This window comes from Eumetopias jubatus, unplaced genomic scaffold (assembly GCF_037043125.1).
Source record: "Eumetopias jubatus isolate StellerSeaLion01/CBP00866 unplaced genomic scaffold, mEumJub1_p1.0 scaffold_12, whole genome shotgun sequence".
Classification (NCBI taxonomy): Eukaryota; Metazoa; Chordata; class Mammalia; order Carnivora; family Otariidae; genus Eumetopias; species Eumetopias jubatus.
The window spans coordinates 54168077-54178635 of NW_028274818.1; positions in this window are offsets into that span (position 1 = coordinate 54168077).

Genomic DNA, 10559 nt, shown 5'->3' on the forward strand with positions numbered 1-10559 from the left:
GTTTGTAAACATTCGGCCTTAACTGAACTTTAAAAGGATTGTCTAGTATAGTCCCATTTCCCAATGGGAAAGAAAACTAAGGACTTTGAAAGGAAAAATGCTTATTTTGAAGAATAGGGATGAAGAAGAAAGTGATTTGTGATCACTATAAGTAGAATTTAAATTTTACATTCTTTAAGGTAATTTTGGTTAATTCTAAATATTACATGTTTTCATTTTTTTAAAGTAGTCCCTACACCCAATGTGGGGCCTGAACTCACAACCCAAGATCAAGAGTCAGATGTTCCACCAACTGAGCCAGCCAAGCACCCCGAAACATTACATATTTTTAATCTTACCTTTTTTTCAGAACCTAGTTATAGACTAAAAAATTAATGAGGTTCATTTATTTGCACAATTACAATAAGCTATATCTACTTTTCAGTCAGAGACTCACATTTGCTGAAAAAAAAAAACCTTAATAGGTGGACAAAATATTTTGAAATAATTTCTTTTTTGTTAATTTTATTTTATTGATTTCTTTTTTACAGTGCAATGTTGTCAGTGTGGACTCAACTTGTGAAAGGTGCACAAAGTACCTAGTTAGTTGTGCTTCTATTTTTCTCTTACCTGCAGGAGCAGTTCTTTTGGTTTTCACTTCTCTTTGGTCAATTGCAATTTCTCCTAAATCTCAATTTCCCAAATTTTCCTTTTAATAGAATCCTCTGTGAAAGTATAGTTTCCTAAGCCTACCCTAGATAAAAAGAATCAGAATGTTTAGGAGCAGGGCTGGGAAATCTGTACTTAATAGATGACTTTTATTGTCAGATAAATGAGGAAACACTGTTCTAAAACATTCCTCTTGGGGCGCCTGGGTGGCTCAGTCGGTTAAGTGTCTGCCTTTGGCTCAGGTCATGATCCCGGGGTCCTGGGTTTGAGCCCCATGTCAGGCTCCCTGCTCAGCAGGGACCCCTTTCCCTGCTCGTGCTCGCTCTCTCTCTTGCTCTCTCTCAAATAAATAAATAAAATCAATTTAAAAAAAATAAAACATTCGTCTCTGGGCTCCTTGAGACATGTTCACAAGACTAGATAAACATCTCCATTGTTCTGTACTAAAAGTGTGGCTGCAGGAAAACTTGGTAAACATTACTTATTCTGATCTCATTCAATGTTTAAGCTCTACCACTGCTCTGACAACTCACATTCACATTTTAGGGTGAAAAAGTGAAATATATTGTATATATGGTTCTCCTTTGACTCCCTTGCCCCGACAAGGACTCTTTGTGATAGCAGAGTATTATGTTTTCATTTCACCTATGCTTCTCACAGACCTAAAGTAGGCACATAATAAGTGTAAAATACATATTTCTTGAGTTGAAATTAAGCACATTGTATATTAGTGACAAAGCAGGAAGCAGCTGATAATTATGGTGGCTTAATTCATTTTGTTGTTACTTGGAGGTTATTCTGCTATCTTCTGCCCACCAAGACCCAACTACTGTCATCTAAGATTTCTTACATGGCAAAGGTGAATGGAAGATACTAGAAAAGCTCCTGCCACCAGTCCTCTCTCCTGCATGTACTAGCATTCCTTCTCTCCTGCTTTTTTTCCCAAGTTCCCTATGTTGAGTCCATTTTGTCCTCTCACACCCAAGTAATGACTTTCTAGCTTTATTTAGAAATATAGAATGTCAACTTCAATGAGACTGTCTCAGCAGAACTTTCTTGCCTTGGTCAGCATATTAATAAAATAAAGAGTGGTTCCCAGGCTATAAACCAAACCATTTCAATGATGAAGATGGGACTTTACTTTCTCTAGTGGGAAAGCCACTTGCAGCAAACTCTTGGTATCATTCAACCAAGGAGTCTCTTGCCATCTGAAATAGCTCTGGGCCTGAAAAATCTGTGGCTCATCTGCCCTTTTCAGCAATAACTGGGGACAACTGACTTGGTTGCAGGAGAAAGTGTGACAATGGCTGCGGTATATTGTGTTTTCCAAAAAGTCTCACCAGAACTTATCCAGTCCCATAACCTCTTCTGGAACCTTGTCACCACGACCACCCCCTCATCAAGAGACAGAGTCTGTTTCTACTCCCCTTGAAACTAGAGGGGGGCAGTGTGGGCTTTGTGACTCCCTTGACGAATAGAATGTGTCAAAAGTAAGGCTGTGTGATTTCCAAGGCTTAGTCACAAAAGATACGGACTCTGCTTGGATCTCTCTCTTTCTTGGACACTCACCCTTTGAACACAGCCTCCATATTATAAGGAGGCCCAGATGACATGGAGAGGGGGTATTCTGACCGGTAGCCTCATTTTTTATTCCAGTCAACAACCAATGAACCTTCAGATATTTCCAGCCTCTGTTTGTCAAGTTACCCCAGACCATTTAATCTTCGAGCTGAGGGCTCAAACATTACAGAGCAAAGACAAATCATCCCCATGTGCCCTTCTTTATACCTGATCCACAGAATCCATACACATAATAAAGTATTGGTTTTACACCACAAAGTTTTGGGATAATTTTATCACACAGAAGATAACTGGAATAACGGCTATTTTGATAAAAGAAACAGAATACAAAGGCTACCTAACATACCGAACAAAGTATTGATCATGGAAATTTGCCCCCACATTTCTGTGAGAAAAACAAAAATAATAATCTACTGGTCTCTTGTAAGCATAAACTAGGAGAGATAATCCTGTCTTCCCACCAGAAGGTTTGTGAGCAGAATGCCCATAGGAAATTGATGCATTAATTTTTAAAGGTTATTAGATATCATTTTTTAAATACTAGTGATACTTAATTTGGAAAATACAAACACCAAGAAAACATTAACTCAAACAATACTTCAAAGCCAACCACAATGAATAAGTTTTTCTGTATTTCTTTTCTTTCTCTAAGCATCTGGTTTTAGGCATTATCAAGATTCCAATACTGATACATTTTAATCACACATACAGTCTTTTCATCTACTGCTTAGCTTAGTTCCCTCCTTCAGAAGGGTCTTGTGCTTCCCTTTCCTGCCCAGCTGAAGCTCCTTCTCCTCTGGGAAGCCTTCCAGGACCACCCAACTCCCAGGATCACCCAACCCACAGAGACATCTACCTCAAAATCATAGCACTAAATGCCAACACTTCTCGCTATATAATCACATATTGCCTCATGACATTTTATGTATTTATCTTTTAATGTCTGTATCATTCATATAATCTTTGCCATTACACCTTATCTCCCCAACTAGACTGAAAGTCACTTCAGGGCAGAGGCCAGTTTTTTAACCTTTCTATTCCCTACACCATTAAATATATATGTAACAGATACTAAATATTTGTTGAAAGAAAAGAAGAGAAGAAGGAAGGTTTTACTTCTAATACTTTCCATATTTATTTCAAAATTCTTTCATCTCATAACAACACAAGTTGTTAATCCTCATAAATTTGACATGTGTGTGGCTATGAATATATATACGAATATCTTTCAGATTTTATCTGGAAAATGTGGTTTATAATTTTTCCATTGTCTTTCACAAATATTTATTTGTTATATATCATAGAAGCAAGCTCAGGTATTCACAATCGCTTTTTAACACTCATATTTCATCTACAGAGCATATTATTGCAACATTCTAAAGGTCTGTATGTACATGATGAGGCAACAAAGGCTCTTGGAGGTTTTGTTTGATGTATCAAAGGCTTCAATGTACACAACAAACTGCAGGATGAGATGGAGACTGTCTGAAACTGTTCTGATACCAAGTTAGAACTTTCAGGAAAAGGCTAGAGAAGGGAAGGGAGGAGAATATAAACCATTCAGCTTTTTGTTTTGGTCAAGGACATACAGAAGGAGCCCAAAGCAGCACTTAGGAGGTTAAATGCAATTTAGGGGACATTTTGGCGTTTTGGATGTAGAGTGTGTGTGTGTATTTGTGTGTGTGTATTTGTGTGTGTATTTGTGTGTGGTGCTCTCTCCAAATTGAAAAGCTGATTTGTAAAGATTGAACTGGAGTTTGGGAGTGTTGGTGAGTTTCTAGCCTCTGTAAGACTGACAGTTGCAGGATAAAGGCCAAAATGGAAAGAATGGAAAATTAACACAGCCGTGTGAGAGGCCTAGTGGAAATGGGTTCTGCAGGATACATGATCAGGACCAGAAGGTGGTATTTTTTTCATCACCGCACTTTATTATTGTCTCTGTATGCACCATCTCTGCTTCCACCCTCTGAGTCATGCTGTCTGCCTTTCGCTTCACTAACACACACACACACACACACACACACACACACACCCCACTTTTTCAAAGCCCTGTTCAATTTATCAAAAGCATCATATCTGGTTTCAGCTCTGTGTTTTCATGATGGAGATTAACTCTTGCCCAACTCTTGTAGGTGTTGAGAGGAGAAAGGGAGGGATGGAGCAAGTTGAGCTCCTCAAGGGAAGCAAAGGAAGGATGGGCCTAAGCCTGGACCTCTAAAGGACAGATCCGTTTCTTGACACAGGAGGCAGCTGAGCCGCTGTGTGAGTGCCTGTCATGGTTCAGGTGCAGGATGATGCCTTCTAGACAGTGGGAAGGGCAGACAAGCTAAAGTCTGGAAGCATGCCCCATTTACCAAGAGAAAAAGAAGTTCCATTTACCTAGAGAGAAGGCTACACACATGTTAGGGGGTTGAGGGGGTTGTAAGACAAGACTAAAAAGGCAGTTTGGGGGCAGATCACAGAAGTCCTTGACTGCCCCATCAGCTCCTCATACTAGTCCTGGTCTCTCCTTGTCCAGGGACAGCGCCCTTGGAAGAGCTGTTTCTCTTTCCTTCTAGGGAGGAGCCAATACAGATTCTCAGCAGAAATCTTGAGAAAAAGCGCCTCATGACACTCTTACCTCTCAAAGACCAGCAGATGGTTACTGTGCTGGAGGAGAGCTTATTTGCCTGACTAATGAATGGTTTCCTCCCAGAGAAGAAATTAGTCATCAGAGAACTGGGAAATCCAAAGAACCTTCCTCTGAGGTCATCAGAAGACTCAGACATTATTTCTTTAATCTTAATATCCTCACAACATTAAAAACCTGTCCAGATGAAAGGACAGAGGGACATAGGGGTGGCGGGGGAGTATGAGCAAGGTGCAAGGAGAGAGAGAGAAGGAGGAGCTGGGGGAGGGGAGAGAGTGATGAGGAACATTGCAAGTCCTGCTGCTTTGCAGTCATCGTGCTGACCCCCATGAAGCCACCTCTCTGTCCTCCCTCATGTTCCAAGAAAATCGATATTTGAAGGGTTGACCGATAGTGAAGGAAGCCCAAAGAACAGTGGAAGAGATCCTATATCTTTCTCCTTCCTCGTGGATTTTAATGGCAGCAATGAATGTGCTGTTTTTGGTATAAAAAGGGATTTATTAAAAATGTAAAAGCGAGAAGCTGAGTTGTGATAGGGGCAATGGGCTGATAAACATACCACATCATAGGAAATAGGCCTAGTCCCAGCCTTCCTGCTGCTGTTGCTTAAGAAACTGAAAATGTGTAATCAGGAAGCAGTCCCTGGGTTCTTCCTTTTGTATCAGAAACGACTGGGGGGGGAGCCAGGCCTGCAGAAAAATGGTCTTCCTTAGCACACTTACTTTGTTCTTACTGTTTGTTTGAACACAAAGACACCACCAGGGAGTGTATAAGAGGACAAACAAACACCATGCAATCATGCTCCTGAGGGCCATAGTCTTACAAAATAAAATGTGAACTCAGGTATTCCAACTCTTACAAATTGTCATTTATCAAGAGACCAATGGAACCAAAATGATGCATTCTAAAGACAGTGCTGTCCTCAGGAAAGGTCCAGACAAAAGTGAAATTAGCCTTATTAATAGGGTGATGTATTTAGGGATAATTGATGTTTGTTCTTTAATAATCCACTTGATTATTTTAATTTTAGGTAAAAATAACAGCATGGGTCCATCCTGTGTTTCCCTAAGAGAACCTTTATATTTGCCAAAAGTTCATTTCATGTGAAGCTGGCAAATAGTGTACTGATTGGAACAGACTGTGCAAGGGCACTTCTTATCTTTAGGTCCCACATGGGTGCATGACCCTCTGATATCACCAGTGTGACATTGCTTCTGCCAAGACATAGTTGTCTTTGAACACATACTACATAGGGCTTTTGATGAAATTCCATGAGCTGGGGGACAGCCCACACCTATTTTCTCTGTAATTCTAATCTGCTGTGTTCACCTTTCACACCTTTCTGTCACACAGTGAGCTTGTTTACACTGCAAAAAGGAAACACTCACACACATAAAAGACATGGGTTTTATATCATGCCATGACTCATGACCACTCAAATTATGGGTTGCTCTATTCTCTATTATTTCTATGCAGCTGCTTATTATTTGTTTATAAAATTAAAATTAGCAAAGAAGAATATTTTTCTTCTAACCCTCATTGCTATTTATTTATTTTTTAAAAAAGATTTTATTTATTTATTTGAGAGAGAGAGAGAGAGCATAAGTGGGGAGGAGAGGGAGATGTAGGCTCCCCAGGAGCAGAAAGCCCGATAAGGAGCTTGATCCCAGGACCCTGGGATCACCACCTGAGCCAAGGGCAGACGCTTAACAGACGGAGCCATCCAGGTGCCCCCTTCATTGCTATTTAATATCTAAGTGTTGGTAAGATTCATTAATTCTGATAAAATGGAAACAAGTGTCAACAGTAGGAACACAGGTCATGGTATCAGAAAAAAAAAAAAAAAAAAACCCAGACTACAATGCCAGAACCTAGCCCCTCACTCAACACTTATGAGGCCTTAGGTAAGGCTCTTCATTTCTCCAAGTGTCTGTAAAATGAGAACAGTGAGACTCCTCTGGAGGAGAAGCAGGAATCAAATGAAGTAATAGGAGCACCCGGCAACGTGTCCGGACACAGGGCAGTCACTCATGAACATTAGTTGAATCTGATTCTGAACCAGTGGGTGGAAGAGAACACAAAATACTTCAAAAACATCCATTAGGACTATTTTTAGTCCTAAAACCAGTTCTGTTAGTTGAGGAACATATTTTCTGTGTTGTACTTACTAATCTGGAGGTCACTAGTAAAGTCCCTTCAATTTTCTCAACAATAAACCAATGAATTGTTGAGTTTTTTCCCATGAATCTTTTTGGCATTCAGGCTAAGATCTGTACACAATAAATCAGACATAAGCATTATTCTTTAAGTCCATGTTGCCTTCCTGCATGTATGTATACTTCCGAGAACTCTGTCTGTGTGATCATCCTTATGTTCTGCTTTACTTCTAATCATTCAATAACTTTATTGAACAAAAATTCAATAAAAGTAGTTACTTTTGCAAATTCCTTTCATTAATGAGAAAAATATCCTTAAGCTGTGTGAAATATGCGAATTCCTTTAAAATAGTTAAAGTCAAGAGATACAAATTGAACATATGATATCTATATTCTAGGGTGTCTAGATGTCCATATTCTCCGGGCCAGGGAGGAGGCAAGTCCTCACTTTCAATGAACCATGGAAGATGAAATGATAGCTCAGAGGCTGTGTCAGCTGACCAACTGGAGTGCAAGTTTCAAGTTTCCGGTTTCTTAGCTCACTCACTCTGACTCTGCAGGCGGGGCTCTCTGAGATCACCATGAATAATCCAGGTGAAGACAGGCCTGAAGCAAGCAGTCTTGCTGCTCCAGAGTAAATTTGTTATGACTATTTCCCTATCACTTTATGTGGGGAAGGGAAGCTGCCCCTCGGGAATGCACCTAGAACACTTCTAGTCTAGCACACTGTTTGTTTACAAAAAATAAAATTGGAGAACAGCAATAATTGCAACAAAACCCAAATCCAATTCTTAACACAGTAACTGTTATAATTTAGTACCAAGATCGGTAACAGAACTGTATCAGTTCTGACTCACACACAGTCTATTTTCTAATGCCTCTGTGCTTCGCTCCCCATCGGTAAAAGAACTGACTCCAGTTATGTAGATTTTTATTATTTGTTTCTGACCATCAGGCCTTCTTTCTTCTGAAATAGCATTCCCTTTTTCTCGGGAGTCTGAAACCCCCCACTTGGCACCTTGCCCCAAGTGGGAGCTGACCTTACCCTCCTGGTGAGTGGTTAGTCCCATGTGTGGGCATGTGACCTGGTTGGAACTTTCTGAACCTTTCCCTGGGAGTTTGGGAGAAGTGGCTTTTCTTGGTTTGTTTTTTCTGGTAGAGAAGTGATGGCGACTGACATAGGGGCTGCTTGTAGCCTGGAGTAGGAGGGAATGAAGTCAGCAGCAGACAGAAGCAGAAATAAGGGATGGAAAATCCTGCTGAGAGTCCAGCTTGGGGTTTCAGTTTTCCCTAGGTGGTTACATCCCTCTCTTTCCTAAGGTCTACGTGTACAAGACAAGGCAATCTTCTCTTATCTGAGTAGTTCAAGTTGGGTTTCTGACCTTTGAAATCAAAAGAATTTCAATTTACATGCCCTACCTATCCTGAAACAACCTGAAGAATATAATTCCTCAGATGAAAGGAGCAATGAAAATATTTGACATGATAGAGTACTGATAATTTTTTTTGGCATTATAATCCATTTCTCAAAAATAATTGGATTAGAAATGATGAGCCATGCTGTTGTTGACTCTTCTTGACAGGGTGCACAGCTCCTAAAAGAAATAACTGAATATTCGTTAACTGACTTCCTCTGCAAAATCCAAGTTTTCAGCTATTTCAAACCAAATTATTTCCTAATCATTGAACCCAGTGACTATTTTCTTCCTTCTCTTGTTTCAAGTTAACTTGTCCAGCTGTGTGTGTAGAGTCCTTTCTGTTCCATGAGAAATTTTATCCCATCAGCTGCAAGTTTCCATCCACTAGGCTCATCGTTTGTATCTTCAGCCTCCACCTCCACTGTTCCTTTCCCATCTGCTCACATGCATCCTTACATCTTCCCTGCTCTAATAAATGTTCCCCCTAATCACATTCTCCACATGAAAGTCAGATGAAACTATTTCCTTCCTCTGAATCAAACAAACCTAGAGTAAGAGGCACAATAACCTGAACAGACCTAAGTTTGAAACTGAGCTTCATCAGTTTCAGATTATCAGTAATGGGATGTAGTAAATTAATGTGCATAAACTATTGTCCAGTCTGTGTCGCAATTTGCTCATGGGTAAAATGGGGATAATAATAGTACCTACTTAATAGGGTCTGTGCAAGGAGGTAAGACATGCCAACTGTTTAGTGGAATTCTAAATGCACAGCTACGCTCCCTGATAAACATTGGTTATCAACATTATGATTATAACTTGATCTCCCATTTCTTCCCACACTGCTTTCTTCCCTTAACATGCTGCCCTCTATCATTTCTCCTCTCAATCTGCTCTGCCTACCAGCTCTAATCCCCAAACCCAGCTCTTCTCAGCTGTCCCAGACCTCTCTCCAGCGTTTGGTGTCCTGGTTCACCATCTGCTGTTTGAATTCAACATCTCCTTTGGCTTCTTTGGCTCTCTTCTTAGCTCTTAAAAACTTCTCTGTCTCTTGACCAGCTCCATTTTCTTCTTCAGTGGAAGCTTTACTGTGGTTGATTCATGGGTTCTCTTCCTCAGTGAAGAGCAGGGCCATGTTGAAATTGGATCCAGAACCCAAGTGCTGAAGGTGTGTGTTAGGCAGGGAGAGGTTTATGGACACAGGTTTTTCACCAGGGTGGCAGGTTTTGTTTGGTGCCCAAAGATATAGTGGAGCAAATGGTTAAAAGGGGCTGTAGAAGAAGGTGACAGACAAAGCTTTATCCATTCAATATGCAGTATCATCAGGCTTAGTCTTGACCAAATTATAACTAGACACTATAAAAGAAGACTTAAGCAAACTTAATAACTCACTGATCAAAAACTTGAGAACCATCTAGTAGTTAGCTTTTTACATCTTTTACTTAGATCACCTTCACCCTAATTAGTGACATAATTGCTGCAAAGTGAATACCTAGCTTATTTGTTGAGTCCATCCCTCATTTGTTGATCTATGGTCTCTCTTCCATTACAAATCCTCCTGAAGTTGCCCACCCATTTCTGTTATTTTCCAGTGTTCTCTCTATATTTTTAATTTCTTTTCTATGTCTTACTTCAACCTTGATTATTCTTAGAACCTCACATCTGAAAAAGTTTGGGAATGAAATCCAAGGCATCTCCTAAGTGGGCAAGGAGATCACCCATTATTCTGGGTGATCTATTGTTTCACTCTATGGGAAATGAGGCCTCATGTATCTTGTCAAGTGTTGGGAATAATCATTCAGCCTTTGTTTAAACATGTCTTCTCAAGTTTCTGAATTAATCTTCATCCTGATACAATGGACTAATAAAGATCTTCCTTCCTCCATTGTCTATCTTGTGAACTATTTCTCCTTGAAGCCTCTGTTAGGAGTCACTTCCCCTCTGCAATTTTCCTTGAGAGTAGGGATTATACCTTTTCCATCTTTGAAGCCCAGTGTCTTTCATGAGATAGACATTTCATACGTGTTTGATGTTTGATGTTCTAGGCAGAAACAGGGAAATATGCTACATGGTTTCTTAAAAACCTGCTTCTGTTGTAACAAAAAGCTAATGAACCACTGAGACTTG